We start from the raw sequence: 17819 nt of genomic DNA, 5'->3' as shown, positions 1-17819 counted from the left end.
TCTTCGCATACGCTTTAGTTTTGCTGCAATAAAATAATTAATATAAAGTTATAGCAAATATAAGTCATTAATAATTAATGAACAAATGCTTTAATAATTAATAAGAAAGTAGATTTAATAATTATTGCGGAGTAGTTGACATAATTAATATAAAGTAGTTTTCAAATATTAATGCATAGTGGTTGCTATAATTAAAATGAGGTAGTTGTGTGTTGTATATTTATTATATTATACAAGCATATATACTGTGTATATTTATACAAGGTGTTCCATTATGACTGCCCTTTATGTATTACTTAGAATCCTCTTAAAAACGTATCTAAAAACTATGTACATTAGGCATATATATTTAAATAAAAAAAAATGTTTTTAAACTCTGTCCAAACATAATTGAGATCGGGAAAAGATAAGACTGATTGTTGAAACTGACTCTTAATGTCTTCGAAAACCAGTTTATTCCTCAAGTAAGACAAGAGAGTGTTCGTATTTTGTTAGGAGCCGGTTTTAAGAATCATCCCTGAAGCAAAGTGGTTTTGAATGATTTTAATTTATTCTTTTCTCATATTTCATTTTATAACCGGCGTTGAACAGCCGACCAAATTCTGAGTTTACAGCTATCAGTGTTCAACTCTGTAGTAATCCGCTGTAATTTAGATCCCAACCCAGAAGACAGGGGAACTCCTGGATCAAGCATTAGGACTAGCTAGCTTTCGCGGAGGACTTGAAATGAACGATGGAAATAACCCGTATTGGCTTTACATAGAGATGAAAACCACGAACACTCCTCATAGCTATCCCGACGGTAAGCAGATTCTAGCCCGTGATCTGTCAACCACTGAGGATATTCCTTATGCCAGCATTGCGGTCGATGCGAGCCGGGTTCTGAATTTGTATCGATCAGCCAACGCCAGAATTCGAACCTGGGCACCTCATTTGGAGGCGAGCGCTCTATTCTTTGAGCCACCGTGGCTCTCATAGCTTATATCGTGCTTAATAATGACTATATTCTGAAAATACTACAAAGAATATTGAAAAAAAGTATATTAAATGCCTCAATTGCAATTTGTCATATTTCGTTAGCGTTTTTGTTTCTTCTTCGGCAAAATTAATTTGCGACCTCTTAAATGCATATTTTTATTAGCTATTTTTGACTAAGATTCTAAAAATATATATTAAAGTTGGTTTATACACAATTTAAAAAAATTATTTATTTTTCAATTTGACTGAAAAGGAGTTGAAAATCGGGATTATTTAGTCAAAATAAAGCCAAAAAAAAAAAAAAAAAAAACTTTGTATATAGGGTAAGTAATGCGTTAAACAATATTTTGTCACCTTTTTTGACTTTTCTTTTGAATGCAAATTTATGTAGTACATATAAGCAGGGAATATGTCATATAACTGGAAATGTATCATTAAATGTGACAAATCCCACTCCAAATTTCATCGTAGTAATGTATATCCAAATGATGAATCTATACAGACGACGTCAAGCTATCAAATATATTAACCAATCAAGATTATGGCGACAAGGTAGAACTAGTCAAATGATCTACAGAGCTTTCGTTGCGGGTATGTTGTACTCTAGTACTAATATATCAAGTTATTAGAAAGGTATGATAAATATTTTGAAGGAATTAACTGAAAAATAAATCATCAGAAATAAGGTAGTAAAATAGAAAGCGAATCAATTTGTGTTTTCTTTTAACTGTCGATAATATAGGAATTGTATTTATCAATTTCAATAGGAAAAAAAATTATATGAAACATTTTTATTATTTTTTCATTTCATGTCTAGGATTGAATAGTAATATTCTTTATTTTGTTACAATTCTAGAAAATGATAAAAACTTTAAAAAAAGAAGATTTCAAAAAATTCTAATGTCCGAACCACCTTAAACTGAACATTTCTAAGGAACTCTTTCTTTAAAGAAGATTTCTAATGTAAGATTTGTTTAGAGTCTGTCAGCACGTTCATCATCTTCTCCCTCTCTACCCTCCTAGAATCTCTTTATGACGCTTGTAAGCTGTTGTATGTTTATTTATTCCTTCGCAGCAGTCGATTCACAAAAAACATATGCGATAAGTAGAATGTAAAAGAAGAATTTAAAATAATTGAATACATAGTTTATTCTAGCTATGTAAAAAAATAGTGTTTCTTTTTACGTATTCTTTTAAAATTTATTGAGAGTTAGCATTTTCCACGTGAATATCCTAATCGCGTGATAGATAAAATATATTATATTTATTTTTACGTTATTCTACATGTTTTGAATTATGTTTCAAATGATTAATAAAACATACTATGAAACTATATGCATGTACCCTTCATAGAGTAATGCTGAAAGAAAGCACTTATAATTAAATTCGAAAGGGATAAAACTTCTTTGAAAAAAAACGCGCTAAGAAGCAGCAGGAATTTCAGAAAAAAGTATCAATACAAGAAACGAATGAAATAAAAATAAAAATATGATTTATATTGGCTACCGAGGCCGGTACCCCCTGAAGACGTCGGCTTCGGTGGTCATATTTTTATTTTTATTTCATTCGCTTCATAGAGTAAGATATTTATTCAAAAAATAGAGTATTTTGAAATAGCTAATAAAATTTTATTCCTTTACAACGAAACTAAATGCCTACACACAGCGAAAAAGATTTGGTAAAATTACCGTTTTGTACGGTTATGACATTTGTAGTAAGAAAATTAAAAATCAGGTTAATACTACCAATATATAAAGTATTTATATGAATTTTTCCGTTCATATGGCAACGGTTAACAAAAAATTCTGGTTTTGAAAATTATAGTTCTTATTACCACACTTTCAGTTAAAAAAATACGAAACTGAAAGTATATTTAACCCAAAAAAGGGTTTTAATGCTATGCCTTAAGGTATCATGATAAAGTTACGAAATTTTGCCCCATTTATGAAATTTTATCGCACTTTATAAAACCGTACTTTATTGTTAATTTTACCAAAATTACTCAGGCAAAATTTATCGAGATTTTTGGTCTTACCATGCAGCCAGAAACACGGTAAATTTTACCTTATTCTGGTAGTTTTAACCAAAATTTTTTTCTCAGTGCACTTACAGCAATCAATGCGTGCTCAATTGTTAATCATGTTCACCACTATTATCAGCGTAAATGCCTTGGTAGTTCTCTGTCCATCCGGTGTAGCAAGCAAGAGCAAATTGCTTTTACTTATTTCCGCAGTGGCCACCTTAGAACTTTGACTTATAGTAAAAATAGTTTTCATACCATGCTCTAAGGTAGTGGTTCCCAATTTTTTACGGCTATGGAACCCTAAATGATCATACATCGATTAGAAGAACCCCAAATAAATAAATAAAATTTATTAGCTGTGAACGTATTAACTAAAGAAAAACAATTAATTATTTTGATAATATTCAATTGGAAGAAAAAACAATTATCGTTTTATAGATAAAATTCCTTAAATAATAGGTCTTATATCAAACGGTTGGATTCGCATTCCTGAAGTGGTATTCAGTATAGTTCTGAATTTGTTACGGAGCATACATCAGTTAAAAATGAATAAAAACAAGTTATCAGAGAAACATTAGCTGTTATTCTTGAATTTGATCACTTTATTTTGAATAGAAAAGCTCGACAAGAAATACTAAATAGTTTTTTTTTATAAATTTTGCCATTTCTTTTTTTACTGGCATTTTACTTAAAATTTTTTTAAGAGAAATAACAAATTATCAACGAAAATATGGTTTATTGACTTGAAATAAATATACAAGTTCTACGTCATACAAGTTAAATTACAAGATGAAAAAATCATTACTGATGTAAAAAATTAAAACTCTCGGAGCACCTGTGACCCTTCCACGGAGCCATAGGGTTCCGCGAGACACCGTTTGGAAATAGCTTCTCTAAGCTTTCACTATAAAATTTTACTACATTTACCTCATTTTATCACATATTATTAAACCATATTTTATTGTAATTTTTATATTACCTAAGACATTTCTGTAAAAATTAGCTAGTTTTTGTGTTTCTTGTTTAAATATATATATAGCACAATAAAGACAAAAAGGATGAAAAGGAAAGAGAGAAAAACGAAGAAAATTAATAAGTTTTATTAACTGCGCATAATCTGCAAGTATATAGAACTCATGAAATAAGTTAAAGAATTGAGGAAATATGGAAAATAATAAAGATTAATGTTAAGAGAAGGGAAAAATAATTAAAATAAAATTATTTTTAAAAATATTTAAATTTTTTTTATTTATCTGAAAAAAAAAATTAAAATCTGGAAAAACAAAATAAAGAAACGATTCATCAGCTCACACGATTATATCTGCGAAAAGGAGTGCTCTCTAATATTGTATTGCGAAAGCAAAATATACAAATACAGTAGTGTGAGGAGCACTCAAATTTTTTTTAACGAAAATAGAACACATTAAGAAAAAAATACATACGAAAGCAAAAAACAGAAAATAAAATGAAAAGAACAAAAGACAAAAGGAAATCTGTAAAGCGTGGAGCGAATTCAAATGAACTTAACGCGTACCGTAATCTTTCAAGAATGATTTAAAATATTATCGTAATAAGATTGCCAGTTAACAAAATATGAAAATAGAAGCTCAAATAAAGTGATTTCCTATGGCACGCTCTTACTGCAATGCTGAAGAGCGCTTTGTTAGTTAAATTGGATTGGCCCGAAAATGGATGTGGACAAGGTAATAATATTATATTGGATAATTTGAAGTTTATAACTTATAAAGTTGATATTTAATTATACAATTTTAAAATTAAGAATAATTAAAAAAAATAAGTAGAAGGAAACATGATTTGCTCGTATTACACTGATTTTCAACAGGCGCTAAATGATTATTACTGTTGAAATCCATAAAAATAGGTTCAAAGAGCAACGCCCCAAACTCACGAAATTAGAAAACCGAATTATAAATGAAGTTAATAGCAAATAAAGCTGCATTAAACATGATCACTAAAACAAAGCTCATAAAGACATAAGGAAAAAAAGGATAAAAAAAAGAAAAGCTCAGAAAATTAATATATATATATATATATATATATATATATATATATATATATATATATATATATATATATATATATATATATATATATATATATATATATATATATATATATATATATATATATATATATATATATATATATATATATATATATATATATATATATATATATATATATATATATATATATATATATATATATATATATATATATATATATATATGTATGTCAGGAATAGCAACATAAATGCTTGTTACGGTTACGAATATAACCTGAACATGTTTGTTCCATAATTTTTTGCCCTAGATAGAGATGCGCATATGCGAAAATATTTCACTTGTCGTAAAAATATTAATGGAGGGGGGGGGAGTGCATTTATTAAAAATATGCTAATTTTCCCCCTAAGTCTTATATCAAAATTTAATTTTCACGAAACATTATCTTTTGTTTCAGAATTTTCATATTGTTTGTTTATAAAATTTATAAAAAAGCGAAAAGTTTTTCGTTACTTACCGTAAAAAAAAAAATTGCTAAATTTACGGAAACAAACTGTCAGCTGGTGTGCCAGTATAAAGATGTTTATTTCACAGAAAACTACTGTTATTTAAAATCAATCGCTTGTTTTATTCAAGATAAGTGTTGTTAATTTAGCAAACTCCATTATTTTAACAAGTAAACTCTGTTATTTTAACAAAAAATTCTATGAAATAATGATGTCGGCATTACGTTCGGTGCTAGCCGAGCGCTGCATATGCACGACCAGTTGACGGTGGGCTTCGAATCTGAATCACTTCATTGCGAGGCTAATGCTCTGTCCTTTAAACTACCGTAGCTCTAGTGTCTCACTATCAAGAAAATTCTTAAACTGTTTTTATCGTAAAATTATTACTCATTGAAGTAATATTTAAGCGTATTAACGTTTAAAACTAGAGTAGTCCTTACTGGCTCACCCATATAAAAATATCTGGTAACTTTACCAAAGCAACCAAACTATAACTATACCAAAACATTTAATCTAAAGAAATATAATAATCAGTTAGAGTATTAATTTGACAATATAATCGATTCGCAGTTTTCTTTATACGATACTCAAAATCATAAAATAGTTAGTGAAAAGTAAGAGCAAGTATAGAAAATAATCGTAATTTGATTTGTAAAAAAGTAAATATTATCGGGTGGTAAGCAAAACTGCATGGCAAAAGGTAGAATTTGAACTGACGATTTTAATCCGTTTATGATTAGGATGAAAAGCAGAGAAAAACCGCTTTGTCATCAAAGCAGCTTTAGACCGTCAAATATACAGGCAAAGTCTGTAAAAAGATCGGAAATTTCTTACAGTGCGAGGAAAAAAAAATCTGTATTTTTTTTACAAAAAATTTTCTGTTAAAAATTTTTTTCCCTGTAGAATTTACAGTTATTTTTAACAGTGTAAAGTGACATGTAGGTTTTTTCTTTTGCAGTGAAGCTAGAGTTTACTGGATTTAGTTAAAGATTTTCTAAGTTAAATCAAATATTTAAATTCCCAACAGAATTTGTTTTGCTATTGGATTAGTATTTAGATCGGATCTATTCACTGGATACAATTTGAAGTAAAAAGCGAAAGCCGAAAAGTTCCGTTTGAAATTTGATAAGGAAAATTTTACCATCCCAAAATAATGATGGCATAAATGAATATTTTTACGAATTTAATAATACCAGTTTTTAGTCCTTATTATATCGATCTATATTTATAATGAATTCTCTCTCGATAAGTCTAATATTTCAATTACCCGTTTTTTTAATGAGGCTCTGTCATTTGATCCCTAATTGCATATTGATTTTTTTCGATGACTCAACTTTACCTCCCTTCAACCCAATTTGTTTTTAAAAATACTCTTTAATTTGTAGCTAAAAATACAAGTAAGCCATAACCATTCAGTTTTTTGTTACTTCTATTACAGTCTATACTCAATAGACTTAATTAGTTTGAACAAGTAAGAATCTGTGAGAGAAAGGAATAAAATCTGTGTTTGTCACACTTGTTTAAGTAAACTTGTTTCCTTTGGCATATATTTTCTGCTAATTTTCAGTATGAATACTGCATTGTATTGCATTAAAGTTTGAAAATAAAAGAGTTCAATTTAGTCACTTAGATTCAAATTGATCTCATTCAATTAAAGCCTACCAAGTTCTTGATGATTCTGTGATCCGGAAAAGCAAAGATGCCTAAGCAAGAGTTAGAAACTCTAACTTGAAAGTTAAAATTAATTTTACTATGGATGGAAATCCAGTCATGTTGGGAAAATATATAGCATTAAACTAAAGAATTCCTCGGTGACTATTTCAACGATCTAATATGAGAAAGCGAAAATATCCTTACACAATTTTTTATATTTTAAAGTCGAAAACTTATATTTCATATTTTAAAGTCGAACTTCAATGAGTCGAAGTTTTTCGTCAGTTATACCAGATTCCAATTATCATGTATTGACAGCTGTATCTGTCGTAGGCTGATTGAATAATCCAGCTCTTTTCCAACAGATGCTGCCATTTTACAATTCGCAAGACTAATTGAGAATGTGTTTAATGTTTTCTAACCAGTCTCACATTTATTTGGCTTATTGCAGTTAGCCCACTTGTCTTTAGGCTGATAAAAAAACATATAATTTATTGCTCAGTTAGATTTGCTTATTTCACGCGTTTTTAGATAAGCCCAGAGTAGTAAAAGAGTCTATTATAAATACATTTCTATAAATAACCCTAAATATATTCTGTCTGATTGAGGAAACTATTGCACATTTTTAATCAGCGTGAAGGTAAATAGGTTAATTGTAATATGCTTAAAAATATCCGACAGATTAGAAAATATTGAAGGCTTCTCTAATTACCCTGTTGCATTAAAAATAACTCATGACATTTGAAGTAAGCCAGATTTTTTATTTGTCTTTTGACATATTTATAACATATTACATCTAAGTACGTGGGGTCATGTAAGCTTTTTCTGTATTGAAAAATATATGGAATGGATTGATGTAGAAAAATAAAAGAAATAAAATTGTTATTATTATTTAATAGATACATTATGAGAATTCGTAATAAACGCTTCGGAAACGTTGATAAAATTACTTAAATAGGATGGTTCAGTATCTGAAACGTGTTTCTATCTTTCCTTCAGATTAAGTAAAAAAAATGAATACATGTTATTTTGTGTGTCTAAAAATCAATTGTTCTATTTTTTTAAAAAAAATACTGTATTGAAAAAATGCGTGAAAAAAATTAAGAGTGTTTGAAATGAGAACACAATATACATTCCATACGGCATAATGCAAACTTGCATGCAAGTAAATAAGGAAGATATCGAAAGGAAAAAAAAAAACACGAGTGAGGAATAAGCGGTGTCAAAAACGGTAATATTTCATTAAAAGAGCCCTACAGGTGGAGTTCGGTTACCATATTTATCCTTTTCATTCCCAGTTTCAAATTCTGAGGATTAGTGATTGATCAATGAAATGCGGAGTTCAGAAGACGATCGAACATCTCTCGTGTTTGCCGCGATTGGCGATTGTTGCGGTCTTGGCGAATTCCAGCGTGCTTAGCACCGAGCCCTATCACTCTTCACCCCAGTTAGAGAATAGAGGTCTATTTGTAAACGTGGGCATCATCTCAGTCAGACGATATTTATTGTAAAGGGCCCTTCACAATATCAAATCCCTTCCTCAACAGATAGAACATTGCAGATTATGTTATTGATCGCCGAAGGCGTAATTATTGCACAATCAGAAATCTGTAAGCACGAAATCTTCTAACGCCAAAGGAAATCCGCGCTTGCGCCGTTGTGGGTGAAACAAAAGAGCAACCCCCTAGCCTGCAAGCCATCTTGTGCCGATCTCCGTGGCCTACCCTTGCTGCTGTTAGTCCCTTTTTGAAGTCCGAAGGCGAAGGTATGTATTCCATTTATCCCTCTTATCCCTGCTTTACTCTCTTTACAGTGTTTTCTCCCTCCTCTTGATAAAACGCTCCTTCTTCTCTTTTGAGTTTTCCCCATCTTTTCCATCTTCCGCATCCTTCTGCACTCAGTGCCGCTGAACTTCGTTAGGGGAGGAGAGTGAAAAAGGAGGATGAGGAGAGGGTTTAGATGCCATACAAATCTTTCACCTGCTCTTGAATGGTTGCAGGTCTTTATTAAAAGAGAATCCATTGGATTGTGTTTGGGAGCTGTCAAAACTAATTGACACGCTATTGTTTTATATTTGTTTAATCTATTAACGTTTATCAACCATTTCACATTATTAATTAGTGATTTTTGAATGATTTCATTACCGCAGTCGTTAGAAAAATATACAATAAAACAAGAATCCAATAAATTAACGAAACACAAACAAAATACATCATTGCTTTGCTTACAATTTTATTATATAGTTGTATAGTTTTTTAAGCAAAATCTTTAAAGTATTCATACGCTTAAATGTCACATATGTTAACATGTCCATGCAAAACTTTTTAGTATCAGTACTAAATTGAACTTATAGTAGTAATACTTAAAAAAAAATTAAACTCACTTTTCTGAATTAAAATTGAATATTGACTGCTTTTAATAATTTCGATACTTTTCGGGAAATAATACAGATTTTAAAATTGCCTTTCAATTTTTGCTTTTCTAAAATCAGTCTAAAAAATAAATAAAAACTATATTGTGTTAATAAAAGCAAATTAAAAAACAAATGAAATAAACACTAAATGCTAATGTTATTTTTTAAATAATTGCTCTGTTCCAATAGTATCCATCGGAAGAATTGTTACGCTTTTAAAAAGTAGATAAATATACAATGAATTATGAAGATAAATACATAAAACGGATATATAAACTAAATAAATGCTCTTTAATCAAATTGAGGTTTTAGATGTTGAAAAAACATTCCTTACAACATTTGGTATTCTAAATTCACTTGAAGAGAAATAATGACTAATTTAAATAAGAAAATTAAATATTATGTTATTTTAATATAAAAGGCGACAATTATTTATTTTTAAATTACTGCCGCTCTGTTATAAATAGTTTTCATAATAAAAATTTCTAAGTCTAATGAAATGAACAGAAATGCAGAAGTAAACTAATAAACTTAAATAAATGCTTCGATTAAAAATACTATATAATTTAAATGTGTTCAAAATTTGCCTATAAAGCAACTTGCAAAATTAAAAAAAATATGCACAATTAAAAGAAGCTATTTAAATGATTATTGTAATAATATGGTTAAATTGTAAAAAAAATTACGTAAAAAGTAATAAGCACTCGAGATGCCAGTTCTTTTTACCGTAAAATCCTTTTTCACCATACGATTTTACTGAACAAAAAAGTCTGAAATATCGTAATTTCTAGACAGTAACCGTGAAATCACGGAATCACTCTACTTAAATCAATATTATTGTAAAAATTTTGCTGCTAAATTTTACGACAATAATAGATTTCACGAATTCTGCACTCAGAGTGCTAGTATTTTTACCATAATTTTACTCGGAATTTTTTACAGTGGCAGTTGCTTTCGTAATTTTTTTAAAGTGAGATTCTCATAATTTCCATACCCGAATTACAACATATGCTTAAAAACCAACACGGAATTTCACTGCTATGTACTTTAGTTATAATGTTAGACCAGTGTCATCAGTTTTAGTACATTTAACTGCAATAATTTTATCTATTGAATTCAGAATAATATTAAAACTTTTAAAAATTATTCTTAGATTTTAAGTTTGCTCAAAAACAACTTTTTGAAATTTAAAGAAAATTAAACTAAAATCGTTTTATTTATAACTAATTCTATTTTTAAATAAAAACTTCATTTCATTGTTGAACATAAGTTAATTGCATTATTACGTCTCAAATGGTATAATCTCATTATAATCTCTCTTTGTTATAATCTCATTATATCAAAAATCTAATTTACATTTAACAGATGTCTCCTTTTGATCTAACTTAATTTTTTTTTCGTCATGAATGTTTGCTATTTCATTTATTAGAAGAATTCGTCGAAACCTTTTAGGTTTTTTAAGCTGTTAAAATGGAAATTACTTTATAAATGTCTGTTTATTCATCACTTACTAATGCTGTTTCGTTATACAATGTTTATACAGTTTTGTTTATTATTTTTGTGTATGAAACACGGTCTCACAATAACTTAATAGCATTTCGATCTTATGGTATTTTCTAAATATTATTTTAAATACTTTTAGAGGTTAAAAATTAAAAAAAGAAAACGAAAATGTTTATAGAGTTACAAACATTTAAACTTTTTAAATGTCTTCATTTTTTTAAAAACTTTAATAGAACGAATGAATTTCTAAATCAATACTATTGCCTCCTACTTCATAAGGTGAATGTCTCCTCCGTTGGGGGATCAGTTGTCTTATTAGTTAGTTTTTTAGTCATTTTTTTTAGTTTTTCTTAGATATGCTAGATAGACTATAATGTTTTATGGATTACAATAGAGGCAAAAATTTTATCTCTATTTTTTAAAATGAAGTAAGTAATGAAAATGAAAATAAAATTAAAATTAATAAAATTTCATCAGAAAAACTGAATTTGATTAACGCTGAATTGCTGTTTGGGCTCATTTTCTCTCCAGAAAAACAAAGTTTCCTTTCTGTAAAACTCATTTGTCCAGTCTTAATGTATAGTTCAGAAACTGAGCCTCTAACAAAAAAGAGCGAAAACTAAATACCCTTTTTCGAAAGAAAAGTTCTCTGAAGCATTTTTGGCTATGTCAGAGGAAATGGCGAAGTCATTTCAACTCAAAAACTTATACGACTTTTAAAGAATCCGACATCATCAAAAGTATCAAAATTGAAAAAAAAGAAGAAAAACAGGGCTGCTAGTATCTCTTGAATGGATAAAAAAAATTGAGTAAGGAAAATATTTGTGTCAAAGTTCTACACTAATCGGAAAAGAGAAATGCTAAAACAACGTTGGCTATAGAATCAGAAGTTTAGAGTTATTGGGGTAAAAAACTGGGTTGTCGTGTCGGATATGATGATCATGACAGAATGCTTCATTTTTTTAAAATATGGCAATGAATGCATATCTTATCAATATTTTCCTTCCAAATTTAAAGAACTCAGTTGAAAAATGTATGACATGATATGTTCAAATTACTAAATTTTTCAAGTTAAGAAACAATTAAAGTCAGCTGTAAGTTCAGAATATTAATTTATTCTTCAGAATTGACTTTTGTAATGCACTGATGTGGCACTTAAAATTTCTTCAAGATTTTAAATTATGATCGTATTGTGACAAAGGGTATTAAAGTTCAGAATGAATAATATTTTGAATCAAAGCAAAATAACATTTAGTTTTGACCTCAATGCACATGAATTATTTTCACACTCCCGTTGAGTTCAAACTGTTTTAAAAACCATGTGTTCACACTCAGATTCAAGAACAGTTTATGCCAGAGATATAAGAGTAGAATTTAAATTCGTTGTTTCAAGCTGCTTGCTTTTAAAATGACATTTAGCATAAAATTTCTCTGAGATCATCAGTTATTGTGGTATTATGTTAACTTTAAAGTTCAGAATGCAATTTTGAAATAACACTTGGTATTGATCTCAATACACTGTTCATACCTGTCTCATATCTCCGTTCAGCTCAAACCGTGTTCAAAAACATACATAAACCCAGTTTAGTAATGATTTAGGTTAGTCATACGCGTAGAATATTAATTTATTATTACGAGCTGCTTTTTTAAATCACTTAAATGACACTTCATGATATTTTATTAAGGTCTTCAACTTTGAACATATTGTCTCAGTATTTTTGTTCAGAATGCAATCTTTAATCAAAGTAAAATTTCAATGTATCAAACTATGATTTTATTTAAAATGAGCTCACACTGTGTTGAAAAACATATTAAATTAAAACTTTCAACTATACTATACCTGTATCAAATAACAAACAGTTTTGAAGAAGCTATGTAAAAATAAATGTGTACACGCTTTAAATAATGGGATAAAAAAATAAAGATATTTTTTGTATATGCTTTCTATATTTTAATATGGAAATATAGGACTTTATATGGGAAAATTTCGGCATATGTTAAAATTAGAAATGAGAGAACTGCAAATAGTTGACCGCTATTCTAACTTCATTATTTGAACCATATTTTCCTAATTTCAACAAACCCATGAAAGGTTAAAAATCATAACGGATTAAGAAAAACATGTTTTTTTCATAGGAAGTACGCTTTTGTGTTCAATTTTATAACTTTACGTAATATCAGCTCTAATTAACTAACATATTGAAAGTACGCATATTAAGGTTACATTTTAGAATGTGAAATTCTGATCATTAGATTAAAAGCTATTCAGGGTAAGTAGGGTAATTGCATCCTTGACATAGGTTTTTCTAGTAATTAGTCTTTTTCAGTAAAACTACACGAAAGGGTAATACATAATATACTAACAAAAAAAGCATGGTCGAAACTCCCAGAGTATAGTAAATTTTACCGTGTTTCGGGCTCTATGGGAACACCAAAACACCCATTAATTTTTACCGAAGCGTTTTGGCGATAATTTTGATAAAATTTACAGTAACATATTCTGTGTTAAAATTTGGTAAAAGTGGTAAAATTTGGTAATTTTATCATGTTACCTATGAGTAGGCCGTAAAACCATTTATTCTGTTAAATTTACTTTTCGGTTTTGTATTTTTACTAAATGTGTAGTAAAAAGATTTGTAATTAAATGAAACCATATGAACGGAAACTATTACCATATGGATAGAAACCATTACCATATGGATGGTTAAAATACCGTATATTTAGGTTTTATTTTCAGAACTATTATTTAAAAAAAATAGGAATGTCTTTACTAAACAGTACGGTAATTTTACCGGAATTTTTTCCTCCATGTAGTTCGTGAGAAATCTGATTTTGTCATAAGCTTAGTTAGATATATGAAAAATTGGATGGAAATAAACTGGTTAAAGTAGAATTAGAATTAACTTTATACATTTATACATATTTTTTCCCTTAGAGATCCATTTTTTTACAAAACAGAACTCGTGAATGGAAAAGAAATTTAGGTTTCACTAAACTCTAAAGAATCAAAAATATGTCTCAGTTCAATTACAAACATGAAAGTTAATCCAAATCACAATTTTAATTCAGATAGTGAAATAATAAATGTAGATAATGGAAATAAAAATCGATACAAAAAGTAGGAAATATGAAAAGTAATTGATTGTTTTTTTTTTGTTTTAAAATTTGTTTGTAGTAAAGATTTTAAAGAAAGATTTCACTAAAAAAAGGATTTCATATGTTACAAATTAATGAACCTCATACAAAATAAAATTGAACTCTTAAGTGAATTTAAAACATGCATTTAATGAAGTTTCGAAATGTGTGTCTGAGAAAAAGTACGCAGCTCAAAATGCATGTTCAAGAAAATATATTCAGCAAGAAAAGTGCTCTTTCACTGTTCAATCCGAATTTGATCACAGAAAATATAAGTGAAATTAAATTAACATGTACCATTTGCGGGGTGGGGGAGGGAGGATTTTATTCAGAACACTGCTTAAAATGCATGTTAAAAAATGGACACAGCTCGAAATGGGCGTCGAAGAAAAAGGATGCAGCTCAAAAGGCATGTTTAAGGAAATAGATTTACCAAAACAGTGTTTTCTTCACTGTTCAATCCGAATTTAACCACTAAATGAGGAATTTCGTAATTGTCTTTTTTAACTTTTTTAAACAATAAGCATAATTATTATGGGGAAAAGTTCCGGATTTCGGGGACGGGGTGGTAGAAAACAGATGTGCAATTTTTCAAGCGATCTTATCGCATTCAGAACACTAAATGGAAAAACCCTGCTTTTCAAATCGAAATTCATATGACATCAATTTAATACCACTATTATAAATTTATAGGACCAGTTGGAATGTTTTTAAAATAAACTGTTGATTTTTAATGTCTTTAAAAAATGTATTTAAGTGATTTAAGCAAATAGATTACTTCACATTACGAACTTATTTTGATCCATTAGTTTCTTCTTTAGAAGAAGTATAATTTTTATAGCAAAAGTTTAGAAAACGAAATCACATGCTACGTCCATTTATAAATAATGCTTTCTTAACTATGTCTATTTTCTTAAATGCGCATTTCGAACTATGTCTATTTTCTAAAATGCGCATTTTGAACTAGGTCCATTTTTTAAACGCGTATTTTGAGCAGTGTCAATTTTCTTACACCTACATTTTGAGCGATATCCATTTTCTTTAAAATGTTTTTCGAACTGTGTCCAGAATAAAAAGCTGATCTGCAAAATTTTGAAATTCTCAGCTTTCATTAAAGATAACTTTAATTTCACGAATTCTTTAATTTACTTGTAAAATGAAGATTTCTGAAAAAGATTTTTATCATTTGGCAGCAAGCTGTAAAATTTTCAATAATATTAAAAGCTGTGCTTAAAGAAATTTTAACATTATTATATTTAATAACATTAAAATTTCATTTTAATATTATTTAAAACAAGCAATGTAAAGAAAAAAATAGGAAAAATGAATGTGCTCAAATAACTTGGGATCTTTGTTAGATAGAAAGTTCAGATAGTTAGTTTAAAAAATAAATTTAAAAAGTCAAAATAAAGGGAACAATCATGGCAAGTTAAGCCCTAGATGCATTACTTAATGTACACAGGGCGTAAAATAAAAAACGGACCATGCGGAATAAATTATGATCTAAAATGATGGGATCTTAAAGTTCTAGGATCCAACGTTAAAGGTTTGAGGGGTGACTTAATTATACTAATTATTCACTGCAGACGATATTTTAAGTTATGAAATCAGACTCAAAAACGTACTTTCTCTGAATAAACATACCTTTTTTTCGATGGATTTGGATTTCTGACCTCCGATATATAGGGGGTAGTGGCAATCTAGGAAAGTTGGTCCCAATAGTTTGGTCAGGAGAGCGATCCAAAGTGAGGTCCAATGTAAGTTTTACTTTTTGCGTATTTCACCATAACTCGAAAACTTTTTAAGCGAATTAAAAAAAAAATTTAAACGCAATTATAAAATTCATTTATCTAAAGATAATTCTATGTAAAATTGAACTTTTAATAAATATTTATTATTTTTTATCATATTATTTAATATTAGTCAAAAGTACTCTTGAATTACAAGGTGTAAAATTTTTTGCATCATTTTAAAGAATGCAATTTTACAAAACAAAATACAAAATCTGAGTAAAATTGGTTAAAACTTTCCTGAGAAATCTATTTTGAAAAACACGTTTAAAATAAATAATAATAATGAATAAAATTCATTCATTGTAAAAAAATTCCACGGCAAAAAATAATTTTTGATGAGTATATATAATGTTTTATTATTTTATTTAATAAAGGTCGAAAGATTTTTTTGAATTGTCAGATGTACAATTTTTTGCATCACTTTATATGTATAATATAATTTTAGATGACAAAATACAAAATTAGAGTAACTTCGGTTGAATAATTCCTGAGAAATTGAAATTTAAAAAAACCAGATATTTAAAATTCTATTTCTCAGAAACTATTCGACCAATTTCATTCAGATTTTGTATTTTGCAATTTAAAATTAAATTCTTTGAAACAATGGGCAAAGTTGTATACTTAACAATTCAAATTTTTTGACTGTATTAAATAAATAATAAAAAGTAATAAAAAATAATTACTTACTAAAAGTTACTTTTTGCGCAAAATTATCTTTGGCTAAACTGATTTTGCAATTGCGTGAAATTTTTTTTAATTCGCTTAGAAAGTTCTCTTGATATGTTGAAATACGCAAAAATTTAATATTAGGGGATCCAAATTTTAAACGGTTAGCTTGACCAAACAATTATTCCAGATTGCATATCTTGTATTTATTGAATTTATTTTGTGATTTTTTGTATTTATTGAGCCATGTATGCATATGGCTGGTCTTTACTGATTCCGCTCGCACCGAACTCAACGCAGACGTAAATAATCCTCAGTGGTAGACGGATCTCCGGTTAGTGACCCCTTGCCTTCAGGTGAACTGTGGAAGGAATTCGTGGTTTTCCTCTCCATGTAACCCAAGATTAGCTTCATTAAAAAGTCCTCCAAGATGGCAATTATCTCCCAATACTTGATCCAGGATCTCCCTTGTTTTTTAGATTTGGTTCAAAATCACAAGATTACTGAGTTTAACATTGGTAGTCGTAAACTCAAAAATTGGGTTTCTTGTAGTAAAAACTTCAAATGATTTATTATAAGCAGAATTTCTTATTTAAGACTATTATGCATTTATTAAAGTAAACTTTTCATTCCTCACTATTAATTGAATAAGATGATGAACTCCATTGATTTGAAAAATGCTTATTTCTACTTTAGGCATATTATCCTATATATATATAGATAGATATATGCAATAACTCATATCAATTTCAATTTTAAAATGTAGTCATTATCATATGATAAAATTAGGATACTATGCCTCGATAAAATATGTTCATATGCAAATGATTAAATTTCCAACTTCTCACAACTCATTGAATGAGAGAACATTAAATAGTCCACAGTTAATTGAGATAGATTCTCATTGCTGGTAATAAAACTCAATTCTGATTCCATTAACTGAAGTGCCTCATTATCTTAAGTGGAAATAAGCATTTTTCAAATCAATGAAGTTCATCTTCTTATTCAATTAATAGTGAAGAATCAAAAGTTTGCTGTACTAAATGCACAATAGTTTTAAATTAAAAATTCTGTTTATAATAAATCATTTGAAATTTTTACTACAAGGGAAAGATGTTTATGCCG

General features: G+C 28.5%; 1 protein-coding gene across 1 annotated transcript in view; it reads left to right on the top strand.

Moving 5' to 3' along the window:
- The first annotated feature begins 8630 nt into the window (after positions 1 to 8630).
- Positions 8631 to 17819, top strand: part of LOC107456709 (poly(rC)-binding protein 3) — a 128295-nt gene continuing 119106 nt past the window's right edge. The window contains exon 1 of the mRNA XM_016074648.5: positions 8631 to 8949. The gene's annotated coding sequence lies outside the window, so the exon portion shown is untranslated. The remainder of the gene's footprint in view (positions 8950 to 17819) is intronic.

Source organism: Parasteatoda tepidariorum, chromosome 11, assembly GCF_982258835.1.
Source record: "Parasteatoda tepidariorum strain Cologne lab strain chromosome 11, Ptep-v5.0, whole genome shotgun sequence".
In the NCBI taxonomy this organism is placed as follows: domain Eukaryota; kingdom Metazoa; phylum Arthropoda; class Arachnida; order Araneae; family Theridiidae; genus Parasteatoda; species Parasteatoda tepidariorum.
The sequence above is the reverse complement of the archived record's forward strand: the minus strand, read 5'-3'. Positions and strand labels throughout refer to the sequence as shown.